Source organism: Chamaea fasciata, unplaced genomic scaffold (assembly GCF_029207755.1).
Source record: "Chamaea fasciata isolate MVZ Bird 193981 ecotype frontalis unplaced genomic scaffold, bChaFas1.0.hap1 SCAF_32, whole genome shotgun sequence".
Lineage (NCBI taxonomy): Eukaryota > Metazoa > Chordata > Aves > Passeriformes > Sylviidae > Chamaea > Chamaea fasciata.
This window is the reverse complement of record NW_027094117.1, coordinates 1,566,329-1,579,766: the sequence shown is the minus strand read 5'-3', so window position 1 is coordinate 1,579,766 and position 13,438 is coordinate 1,566,329. Positions and strand designations below refer to the sequence as shown.

At 41.8% G+C, this 13,438-nt stretch overlaps 1 pseudogene; it reads right to left on the bottom strand.

The window, feature by feature from the left end:
- LOC136303300 (zinc finger protein 436-like) overlaps positions 1-13,438 on the bottom strand; it is a 156,013-nt pseudogene that overhangs the window by 132,354 nt on the left and 10,221 nt on the right.

The window sequence follows — 13,438 nt, the reverse complement described above, 5'->3', positions numbered from 1 at the left end:
TGATGATCTTTTCCCAGTCCCTCTGCCATGGGTGGGGAACATTTTATTACACCAGGTCGCTCAGAACTCCAGCCACACATCCAAGAATAGAACATTCACAACATCTTCAGCCAATCTGTTCTAGTGCTTCACCACCCTCTCAGAAAAAAAAATAAAAAAAAAAATCTGAATACATAATTAAACATTTCCTATTTCAGTTTCAACCCATTGCCTCCTTGTCTTGTCACTACATGCTCTTGCAAAAAGTCTTTCTCCATCTTTGTTGAAGCCTCAGTTCTGGTACTGGAAGACCACAATTAGGTCACTCTGAATTCTTCTCTTTTCCAAGCTGAACAAACTAAGTTTTCCCAGCCCTTCCTCGTAGGAGAGATGCTCCATCCCTCTAATCATCTTGGCTCTCCTCTGGATTTGCTCCAAGGGGTCAAAGTCTTTCCTGTACTGGGGACCGCAGAGCTGGGTGCAGCACTCCTGGTGGGGTCTCACCAGAGAGGGGTAGAAGGCAGAATCACCTCTCTTGACTTGCCTTTGATGCAGCCCAGGATATCTATAGCTTTGTGGTCTAAGTGCACGATGTTGGTTCATTTTTCATCTCTCATCCCCCACTACCACCCCCAAGTCCTTCTCAGCAGGGCTGCTCTCCATCAGCTCACCCCCAGCCTGCATTGAAACTGGGGATTGACCCAACCCAGTTGCAGCACCTTCCATTTGATCTTAATGAACCTAATGACATTTTCATGGGCCCACTCCTCAAGCTTGTCCTGCTTCCTCTGGATGCATCCCCTCCTTCAGATGTGTCAACATCATCATCCAGCTTAGTGTCACCTGCAAATTTGCTGAGGGTGAACCTGATCTCACTGCCTACATCATTGATGAACGTACTACGTAACACTGGTCCCAGTATGGACCCTTGAGGGCCACCACTCATCTCAGATGTCCACAGGGACTCTGAGTCATTGACCACTTCTGTCTAGATGCAACTTTCCAACTGACTCCTCATTCACCTAACAGTCCACCCGTCAAATCCTTTTCTCTCCAATTTAGACAACAAGGGAAAGATTTTCTCTTCTGATTGTCTGCAATGCTTAACTGCTAAATTACTTCTGGCTCCTTTTGGCAAATCTGTCACTAGTCATCTTCAAGACTAATCTGTCATTAAAACGGCCAAGTTTCAGCAGCCTTTCTCCATTTGGTCACTGGGCTTGTGATCCTTTCCCTGTCTTCAGCAAGTTAACAGCAGCCGAGACAGCCATGGCAAGGGAGGGAATACATACTGTCAGGGTATTGGAAGCAAAAGGGTAAGCAAGAAAGAGCTGAGTCATTACTTAAGGGGCACCAAACACTGATGCTGGGAAGGATGAAGTGTTTACAATTCTGCTTCAGCTTTCATTAAGGAGGTTAGGGATTAATAGACATCACACTAAGACAAAATAAGGAAAAAGTTTTTTAGATATAGCTCAGATGAAATTTTATTGTTGATGAACTTTCCTGCAGGGGACTTAAAAAAGTGAGTGAGGAAAGAGAATAAATGATCTTCCAAAATATTAGAAAAGAGCAAAAACTTTTTTTTTTTTTTTTTTTTTTTTTTTTTTTTTTTTTTTTAATGGAGGAAAATTGCCCTGGCAAACTGGGTCCCATTGTGGAAGAATATGTTAGTACAAAAATATGGAATATCAAAAGATGTTTACTGTTTAACAGTACATTATGCCCTAAAAAATTGCATTCAACCAGATACCTCACCTCATTAGTATGTTTGAAATATCAAGGTATTTCAGATAGTGCCTGGTACTATTTTCTTAAATGACCTAGAAAATTACAGTGAAGAAAAATCTGCTGCAAGGTAAGAATATAAATGTTTGGAAAATGGTACTCGGTGCTATTCATTGCACAAAGTAGTACAAGAAAAAATGTTGTGGATGTTTACATACGTATTTGTCTTTCCTTAACTACTGTTTAATACACTTACCATTTTATAACAGAAAATAGAGTACATTATTCAATTTGCAGATCACTTTAGACTGGACTAGGCTTTGGAGAGCACATTAAAATTCAAAGAGACTTGAGAAACTGCAGTTGTTTGTCTTCCAAAACAACTGCAAACTGAATGTTTGCTGACAGTAATGCATTTTTGCTTAAAATAGTAGGAAAGATTGCTGTTGTCTTCACTTAAAAACGACATCCTGATAGCAAAACTGCACATATGAATATTTTGGGGCAAATAAGAAAATTGCCCAAAAGTTTACAATAATGATTCTCTTACTTGGTATTTTCTTCAGTCTCTTTCTTTAGATTACCAGAAATAATGAGCTTTCTCTTTTTTGATTTTCCAGGTGGCAGTGCTTTGTGATGCCCATGTAACTTCTACTGGACAGGTAACACATGTTCTGACCATCACAGTATCCTAATTACTGACCCTTTTTGTTAATTATGCCTTCTTATTAGTTATATGCTGTAGCCATCGAACTGCCAAGCTCAGAATATAACAAAATTATGAAAAATATTTCCATCCTTATTTATACACTTGCAGCTACATAGCAATGCCTCGATTTTACATCCTAAATTTTATTTATATGTAACCTCATGGAACTGCTACATATTGGAATAAATTGGAAAAAAAGAAATAGACTTTCCATTAAAAGCAGAAAAATATCTGGCAGTTATACTTTGAGGAGAAAGTTGAGGGGAGAAGGGGAGAAGAGAAACAGAATGAGAGAGAGATTAAGTAGAAAGATATCACCACCACATAGATTTTTGTGGCATCCTGCCGGTCCTTCTTCACCACAGGTAGGGTCCCAGAGTCATTCTTGTCTACAAAAACACTTTTGAACAGTCCAAGTCCCAGGTAACCCCAGGGCAGAGATGCCATTCCCACAACCTGGACTGGCATGTATGTGTATCCTTTCCCACAGTTTGTGACCATATAAATTTTTTCATCTGGATAAGTCTTATCTCAAGTCCCCACAGTCTGCACACTATGGTGTGCTAATTGTGAGTCTTCACCTTTGTTAGACATGGAATCAAGGCCTTCCTGTTTTGCCACCTGTGCTTATCTCAAATTCCTGATGTGGTGGCTTATCTTATGGGAACTTTTTTCTTTAACAGTGTTTTGAGAAATGCAACTGCATTCTTTAAGTCCTCACAAAATTCTACCTCTAAAAAAACCTGTGAGCAAGGGATTAAAAATATGGCATAGTTTGTCAGGTAAAATCAGAGAAAACACAGCATGAAAACAATTCTGCAAACAGAGAGAATTATAATTATGTGAAACTTCAAATACATACTAATGTAAAAAATAATTTTATAGTGTCCATAACATAGAGTCAAACCTTTCTACTTTTGTACTATGTACTTAAAGCCAGAAAATTTCAAACAATATTTGATCTTAAATTGTTATGTTAACAGTTGTTACTGTAAGTATGATGACATTTGGATGGAAAGCTATCAGGTTGTTCAAAAAATTACAATACTCTAATCTGAATCACAAAGCATTTTTTTCAAGGGAAAATCCCAACAGTATACACTTTGGGACCCTCAGTTCAAATGAAAGTGTGAATAAGCAGTTAAAAAAAATTTCTCAAATATTTGATTTTCTAATTTGGTCAGACACTGAATGTAAACAATCAAAAGACCATTTATACACATAATCATAGACAAAGCCCCATATTTCCCTTTCAAAAGGAAGGATAAGAGAAGCAGACAAGAGCTTGTTTTATTGCCTTATCTTCAGTGCTGAAGAATTCTTTTAAGGAAGTAATATATTTCTGCAAAAAATACTGGAACTTCTTGTTCGCTTCTTCTTAATGCATTATCTGATTGTGATATGAAATGTGGAGGAATGAAACGGATTGTAAATAAAGATTTCGTTGTCATTAACAGTTGCTTGAAAATTAAAATGGCAGTCAGAGATTTCTAAGAGCATAACTACATGTGCATTTTCTTGTTAGGATTCCCAGAAAGAGCATGAAGACAGAAGTTGTCCAAACATCCACCATTTCGTGAAAACAACAGAAAAAAAATCTGTAACCTTGCAATATAAAATTTTAAACTATTCTAATTCATGTGACGACAAGGCACTTGATACAATCAACAAATATCTTGATTGCAACTAGAAAGTTTATTATCATGGACAAAAAGCTGGTAACTTCTTAATCTGGAAATATAAAATTTTACAGAATCTGGGAATCTGTCTACTGAGACTAGAAAATACCGGAAGTATAAGGTACTAAAAGTTTGGTGCTAAATAATAACTCAAGTGAGAGAATATACCTCTGGGAGAGCAGGGGTCTTACATACCATCAGAGATGGGGAAAATAAGGAAATGCTTCTCCTATTAATGTGTGTATATTTTCCAATAAAATAAAACAACAAAGAAAATCATAAGTCAGATTTATTAAACAACCTCCCCCCCCCCCAAGTTTCTTTTAAAACAATCTGTTCACAGAGGGACATTAAAAAATATCTCATAAAAGGCTTTCAATGGCAAAATTCCCCCAAAATCATAATTTTTTACCTTCAAAAGAACCTTTAAGCTGAAATAGAAGCATCATAAGGTCATGTCTAGAACAGTAAACAGAATCTCCCTGTGCCTGTTCTCTGCTCTGTTCAGCCTCTGGACCCAGGCCAAATGGCATGGCATCACTTACCTCCATATGGCTAAATGCTCCTTTCCTCCAAAATGCTGGCTGTATTCAAAGTGCCTACTATGTTCCCCAAATTATGCTAACTTCTGAATGAGGTCGAAAGGTACTGGTTTGTACAACCAAAAACCATTCTAAGACCAATGCCTTATCAGTGTTGACCATATTATGCCAGTCACATTGGCACTATTTAATTTAATTAAGTCTAATATAATTTACTACTACATGTGTATTTGTAAAATTCTAGCAGTTCCCTTTTTATAGAGCCTATTTTGCAAACCATCAGTGTCTTTATTACTGTGATTTGTCAACATTTATTGGGAAGTTTTCAATTCAGATTAAAAAATAAACATTGAATAAAAGATCAGCCAGAATATTTTTTGAAAATAACATGAAAGCAAATCCGTTCTAAGAAGATTCTGAGTCACAAAAAAATGACAGTGCGGCGGTGCCTGCGTTATCAAGCTCGGGCCAGCCCTGGCACCGCTGCAATCTGGTGGGACTGGGGTGGTCAGGAGCATTAGCAAGACGATGGCAAGGAGGAGAAAGGAGGGACTCTCGAGAGGTTCAGTTAACGCAAGTTTATTGGGATCCAGCGTGGAGCCCTCACCTTGGGATGTCTGCCTCAGGAGAGACCAAAACCGTCCCAGGGGAGCAGCTTTTAAAGGGGGCGTAACACAGGGGCGGGTTCAACCAGGGACCAATAGGGTGCAACAGGGGAGTGGCTCACAACATAACAGACATGTACAACAACCAATCAGTACGAAGTGGGAGGGGGCAGCATTGGTCTTGTCCAATCACTCAACACCTCTCCTGGAATCTTCTAGGTGCAGGGAGGGGCCCCCAAGTGATGGACAGGACCAGGGAGTTATATAACATATGATTGACATATAACTGTCACTAAGGAACAATTAATCATAGAACTGTATCTGGAGAGAGGGCAGGGAGAAACCAAAGGCAAATAACAGAAAGGGGTACAAGGAACAAACCACTTGACAATATGACATTAACTTGTGAATAATCATTAAATCAAAAATGCACCCCCACATGACAGCAACTATTATTGGATCTACTGAAGAAAAACCACCCTATATTCTTTGCATCACTAGTATTTCCACAGAGATTGATGTAATTCATAGAAACACCACTAGAAGTCTTAGTCTGAGATAAAAACAAAACAACATAGTGATTTTTGTAAGATATTCTAGAACTTAAAATATATAGTAGTAGTGTCTATGTGAATCAGCAAGTGGTATGGATGACTGGCCTCCAGATGCTAGGGTCTAAGGATATTAGGTGGAGTGTGGCATAGGAGCAGAAATGTGCGTGCTTTGCCAAACCTGTAGGAGATGGAGTTCAGCTGTTTCTCTTGATCATAACTTAGGAGAGAAGGCATGACATTGTCTTCAAATAAGGGTGATTTATAGTCAACTTGGGAACTGTGGGTAAAAAAGCTATGTATTTCACAACTGAACTGACAATGTTACAACCAGAGAAATTGTGGGAAATTATTTAGGAATTTAAGAAGCTTTATATTCTTTAACTTCCCTATTTTTTGAAAATTATTGGTGTCATGATTTCATTTTCTCTAGCCTTAGTTTACTTGTGAATCTTTACCTATGACAAATCCTATAGCATTTAAACTTCTGAAGGGAAATTCTCCAACCATTTAAAAACTGCTTAAGGGTGTGTTTATACAGGTGCTTCTGATCACGATGAAATGGATTGAGAAATTACTGTCCCTCAAACTTACAGAAGATAAGTCACTGCTCTTCTAGGCTCCTGCAATGCCAAATAAAATGTATCTGCTCAAGTCATCACTAGGGGTAATTCATATAACATTTTTTTATCTGGCATTACTAAGGAGACACTCATCAACAACTGTGGAGAAGCAATTTTTTTTTACCACCTGAAATATAAGCAGTTGGTCATGTCACCACAGTTTCAGAAACCTAGCCTGTGCTGTGCTAGCTCACTTTTAATTTTGAGAAATTACACCATTTAACTTTTTAACTTATGGAAGGCAAAATAATTCTCAAAAGTTCAATCTCAGTTAAAAACTCACTACAAAAAAACATATACAAGTACTGACAAGTGAATCAGCTCTGGTTTACTTTTGGTATGGCTTTGTTATTCTTTTCTTGCCTTTAGAAAGCAATCATAGTAAATAGGTGTAGGCATATCTACAGTATTTTAAATACGACTTTGCATACTATTATGAGAAGAAAATCAACTCAACAATTTGACTCAGAGGAATGCCACAGCATTATGTGTATACATTATAAACAATTGAAGAGTTTAATTTCCCCCTATTACCATCTATTCCCAGTGTTTCTCAGTTTACTTATCAAAATAGACTCAGAATATATCTACATATCATAAAAATTGTTTAAAGGCTTTGTAGACACCAGAACTTTAAATAATAATTCTAAAGCATTACTTATTTGCTTGAATCATTTAGCACACTGACATTTTCTGCACTGAGTTCTGATCTCTCAATGGATGTCTCGTCCCATCAATTTCTTTCTCCACTTTCTTTAGCTTGAGTATTCTATAGTTCTGTTTCACAGCATCTTTTTAACACTCTCTAGCCTCTGAATGTATAATTAACCACCCACAAAATAAGCATTTTTATAGCTGAACTGCATGTTCATTCATTCATGTGAGAATTTCCACACAGAAGTGAGAAGCACAGGGCTTGCTCTCTTTTTTTTTTTTTTTTTTTTCCTGCTTATTCTCAATGAAATTTACCATCTTCTGGATTAAAATATGTGACAGGATAAAATTCAAAACCAAAATTATGCCTTATCCTTTTAATTTGCTGAGAGGTATATCCCATCTATTACTAGTAACTATCACTCCCCAGTACACATATAAGCTCATCACTCTCAGACTTGCTGTATCTTTTGACTATGTAATGCAGAGACTCACATAGACTAAGACTACTCTTTATCCTAAGGGGTTTCTCTGCATGATGGCTCCCTTTTTGCTTGTTTTATCCATCAATAATCAACTAAAACTCAACTTCAGTCCTAATCCACCAGTTCTCCTTGAGGTACAATATGCAAATAGCTTGACATAAATCATGTGCCTAAAACTAAACAGTGCTCCAAACCTTTGTAATGGAAAGAAGGAAAAAACGAGGGTTAATAAAATCTGACTCTTTTGGATACCTACTTCAAGCTTCTTTTCTTTGGAAGTGCTTTTTACTACTTGAAAGATTTATTAAAAGGATATATATCCCTAGGCCATTTTTCCTACAAAACATGAGCATGAGACTTCCTTAGGGACACGACTATTTGAATTTGTTTCATTTGAAGAGCATTAGAAAGCCAGAAACACAAAGAGAAAGTGTCAGGAATCTGACTCATAACAGGAACATAAAGATTAACCACTTTCATCTGTTTGCCTGACTAATAGATACAAAAAAAAAAAAGAGCCATGAATACTTTCAAGCAAAATCTGTAAAGTTATTCAAGATTTGAGTGGCAATGAATAATCCAGGGAAACTATATCAGGGGTGGAAGCTGAGAAATGCTGTTTAATAAACAACAAAAATAGAAGTGATACACAGTGTGTAACCAACAGACAGGAAAGTTTACCTCTGATGGTTATTATTTTGGCTACACTTCAGGGAACTACTGAAATTGTCTGCCTGGGGAGATGGTGGAGTCACCATCCTTGGATGTGTTTAAAAAAAGACTGGATGTGGCACTCAGTGCCATGGTTTAGTTGAGGTGTTAGGGGTGGGTTGGCCTTGATGATCTTGAAGGTCTCTTCAATACCCGTGATTCTGTGATTCCGTGAACATATAAGCTACGGATGGAAGGCTGCAAGAAATCAAAATGTCTCCCTTAGACAACTTAAAAGACAAGTGTAATTTTATAGTTCTGTTCATATGTCTATGTCAATCCCATATGAGTAGACTCAGACATATTCGACCAGTAAGCTAATTGTCTTAGTGTAATTCCTATGAGTAAAGTCCTAGAACTCCAGTAGGAGAACCATTTTTTTCTTCTTCTGGATGGAGAAGCAAGCATAGATAAATTACAGAGTTAAGTTAATATTTTTATGTACCAAATGATCAATTTAAATATTAATGCAGATTTTAAAATGACTAAGATCTATAACATGGCAAGGAAATGATGCAATTCTCCTCAAATCAGAATATGTGAACAGACCTAATCAGTTAAGAGGTATTAAAGACAGAAGAGAGAGCATTCTGTCTATCTCTACATTCATTGATTAAAACTATTTTATATATAGATACTCCCATCTTTTAGAGTGTGTAACTAGAAACTAAGTAGCCAGTATTCACTAGAGGTGATTGCATATATTTCATGCATATACATAGATGCATTTCTAGACTCCCAGAAATTATTGAAGTTTCATCTGTCCTATTCTAGATGAAGATTTCTAGGCATTTCTTCCTGCTGCTCTCCTAAGCAGCACATACTCAGATCAGTTCCTGGATAAAAAATGAGTTGTCTCTTCTGTTTGGTTTAGAATGGCTTTTGTCTCTTTTTTATCATTGAATACTGAGAAAAAAGCTGAGGTACCATAGAGTTTTCAGTCCCGCTGCTGTGGCATAAATCAATATTTAAAATGCACAGTGGCAATTTTTTCTTCCTTTGAAAGCAGGACTTGGTGCCCTAAATTCTTGTACTGTTAAATCCAAGACTATCAGTGTTAAACTCTAATACTCGTTTGTATCCAGAAGCACTACTTCACTGATTAACTAAACAAAACAGTAATGTACTTGTCATGAAGTAAATATAAGAGTAATAAAATTTATAATTTGTGTTTGATTTTTGTGCTTCCCTGGAGGAATTTTCAAGCTATAATACTTTATGAATGAAAAGTTAAAACACTCCAGCTCAAGGGAAATAATTCCTTCAACCTTATTTATTGATTTCACAGAGTTAGAATAACAAACTTTTGAGAGCTCATGAGTGCATGGGTACAGCTGGCCAATGTAAAGATTTCTGGTTGAAAATGCAACCTATTTCATCACTTTCCTAGGGATAAATCTTATTCTAAAACATTACTTAGTAAGGTACAGGTGAATTGCAGGTATTCTGTGTATCATCTTATTGCCACCAACTTTTCATGTGTGGGGTTTATGAGCCAGCAGGTGACGATATGCAGTTTCACTGCCATATCCCTCTCCTGCATTTCGCCATGAAGCTTTTAATTCTGTAATTATGTCCCCGATGCAGTGTACTCTGTGACACCCCTCCCAAGTGGGCAGATGTTCCTAAGGAGATTTCTTACGTGGTGAAAGGAACCTCCCTTGGGTTTAGCACTGTCAGACTGCATTAAGAGCAGGTATGAAAGGTAGGAAGCAGATGTGTCGTGCTATTTCTGTTTGACACACTGTCCCTCTAGCCAATGTTTTCTACTGGTACGGCAGCACTGAGCCAACAGGATGGAGCCTGCAGAATACATCGTTAACCTGTAACCTCATCCAGTCTGCATGCAGTCTATTTAGTCTGTACTCCAATGATTCACATTTTTTGTGTTTACTGCTGCTGATACATTTGTTGTTGTCCTTTATTTTGCTCCCAATAATAAACAGCTGACTCAGAACCAAAATACTAAGGTGAGGAGACCTGCACTGGAGGGAGAAGAGGAGGAGGCTGTGAGGGACAGTTAGTGACCTGCCGACTTACTTGCACGACGAAGCCTGAAGCATCTCTTTTTCCCCTGTCTCTTCACACTGACGGCCCCAGAGCACATCTGCATCACATGCAAGGGGAGGGGGCGGCTTGGTGAGAGGCGCCGGGATAGACAGAAAATTGTATACTGAGGACCTTGACAGCCTCACGGGCGGGATTTTTTTTTTTCCTTCTTTCCCCTCCTACGTACAGTGCATATAAAGGAGCCCCGATTTCCTTCTGTGCCAGCTCTCGGGCTTTGCCATCCCAGATAACGGCAGGCATGGGACTCCCTGGAGAAACGGGATGGGAAGGTGGGAGGTGGAGAGAGGCTTCCAGGTGACTTTTTCCTCTCTGCCTGCACTCGGTCACGGAGCTCTCAGAGACTGAGGAGGTGCCACCTGCCTCCCGCTGTGGCTGCTGCTGCTGCTGCTGCTGCCGCCGCCGCCGCTCCTCTCAGGGCTGTAGCTCGCTCCCCCGTTGATCAGATTAGCGTGTCGTCGCAGCCTCCCGGACCCGCTCTTCCCTCGCAAGTGTCCGTCTCCCCTGAGAGATGTCTCTCATTTCTGCCTCTCTGTCCTCCCCTTTCCACTGATCACCGTGCAGTTCTCGTCAGCTCTGGGCATCTCTCCCTCTTTCTCCCTCTCCTGCTGGGTGTCTCTACCTCCTCTTGGCTCTGTGCATCGCTCCATCCCTCCTCTATCTCTCCGCACTGGTGCGTGCGCGCATCTCTCTCCGCCCGGCGGCTGCCACTCCTCGCCCTACAAGCCCAGCGCTGCCCGGAGGAGCCGCCTTTAACTGCTTAAAGGCAGCGGAAGGGCCTCTCATCCGTGTGAATCCGCTGATGTAAGAGGAGAGTGGAGCTCCTTGCAAACCTCTTCCCACACTGGAAACACTCGTAGGGCCTCTCCCAGCTGTGGATGCGCTGGTGCGTTCTCAGGTGGGAGCTCCATGCAAAGCTCTTCCCACATTCCGAGCAGGTGTAGGGCCTTTCCCCAGTGTGCACCACCCTGTGCTGAACGAGACTGGAGCAGTCTCTGAAGCTCTTCCCACATTCCCCACACTTGTAGGGCTTTTCCCCCGTGTGGATCCTCTGGTGTTTTCTCAGGCCGGAGCTGTAGCTGAAGCTCTTCCCACATTCCACACATTCATAGGGCCGTTCCCCAGTGTGGATCCTCTGGTGTTGCATAAGATTGCCCTTCTGGCTGAAGCTCATCCCACATTCCCCACACTCACAGGGCCGTTCCCCACTGTGGATCACCTGGTGTTCAATCAGACTGTACTTCCGGATGAAGCTCTTCCCACATTCTCCACACTCGTAGGGCTTTTCCCCACTGTGAATCCTCTGGTGTACCACCAGGCTGGATCTGTAGCTGAAGCTGTTTCCACACTCCCCACACTTAAAGGTCCGTTCCCCGGTGTGGATTCTCTTGTGCTAGATCAGGCTGGAGCTGTGCCTGAAGCTCTTCCCACATTCCCCACACTTGTAGGGCCGTTCCCCAGTGTGGATCACCTGGTGCTGGATCAGGTGGGAGCTGTAGCTGAAACCCTTCCCACATTCCAGGCACCTGTGGGGTTTCTCCCCTCCATGAGGCTTCTCCACCAGCTCTGAGCTCCGGCTGGATCTCCGGCCGCCCTCCTGGCACAGGGCGGGTCTCTCCTCCTCGCAGCTCCCTGGGCTGGGTTTGCAGCCCCTCCTCCTGCGGGATCTCCGGGGCTTTTTCCTCCTCCTCTATCTGGACACTCCATGGGAATGAAAAATCCTGGTTTGGGGAGAAAACAACAGGAGAGTGCCTTAGGCTGGGGTTTCCTCCTTGCCCATGTTCATCTCAGGAAGTCAGTGGACACCTTATGTCTGTAAGAACCTCCAAAACACCAAGATTCAGCCCAAAAATCCTCCAAACATCACAACATAGATCAAAAACACCCCAGTCACCCAGACTCAGCCAAAACCTCTTCTAAAATATAGAGATTCAGCCCCTTACAAAAAAACAAAGCACCAACATTCAACCCAATAAAGCTCAGAAACACTAAAATTCACCTCCATGAAAATCATGGATCAGCTGCTGCATGTGGAGGGGGCAACGCTGCCGGGGCTGGGGAGAGGCTGCAGATACAGGGAGAGGTGGAACCTTGTGCAGCCTCCTTTTCCTACTCCTCCTCCTGTGTCCCTACTCTTCCTCACACTCCTCTTCCTCCTCCTTTTTCTCCTTCTCCTGCACAATCCCACCCCCTCCTCCCATGTCCATCCTTTGAACATTCAGTCCTTCAGCCCTGCTGCTCCTTCCCTTCTCCTCCTGCCCCCAGGCCCAGCACCCACTGCCGGCTCCCTCTTCCCCCCAAACCCACAGCATCCCACCGCAGGGGCACGGATGGAGCTGGGGCAGGTCGGGCTGGGGCAGCGCTGGGCTCTCGGCCGCTCCCGCCCGCACTCGCTGCCCACTGCAGCCGCTCCCGCCACGACAGCGCGGGGGGCCCGGCCTTGGCGCTCCCCCCTCCCACCTCCCCAAATTCCCCTGGCAAGGAAGCAGGGTTCCATCTGCAGGCCACAAGGACACTGCAGGCACACACGGCAGCACCCTCAGCAGGAGCAAGTCCACCCCTGCATGGACATGGATTCCTGGGGCTGCCAGAGCTCCCATTCCACCAGGGACCCACCACACTGCAGCCCTTGACAACATTCAGGCTGGGGCTGCATCCACACGAGGCCTTTCCTCATACACACAGGGGCCTCTCCATCCACTCTGGATCTTAGACCTAAGGGGGGAAAATGCCAAAAATGTCTTTGATTATTCAGGGGCTAAGTGGGAAAGGTGAGCAGATGTGTTTTATTCAACCACTATCAGCAGATGTGGGAGATGGGTTTGAAATGCAGGAATTTTTATTTGCTCATAATTCTGATTGTAATTTACTGGGAAGGGATTTGATGGCTAAATTTGAAATGCAAATCAATATTGTAAAAGGTGAAACACAGGATTGTTCTCTTGTACCTTTGTGTCAAATGTCTGGCAAGGCCTGTGCTGAAGTGAACCCACAAGTGTGGGCAGCCCCAGGGAAAGAGGGAAAATTACATACCCAGGCTCTCCAAATTACTCAGAAGTCACCAGGACAAGTGGTGTCTAAAAGCAATCCCCTATTCCAAGGGAG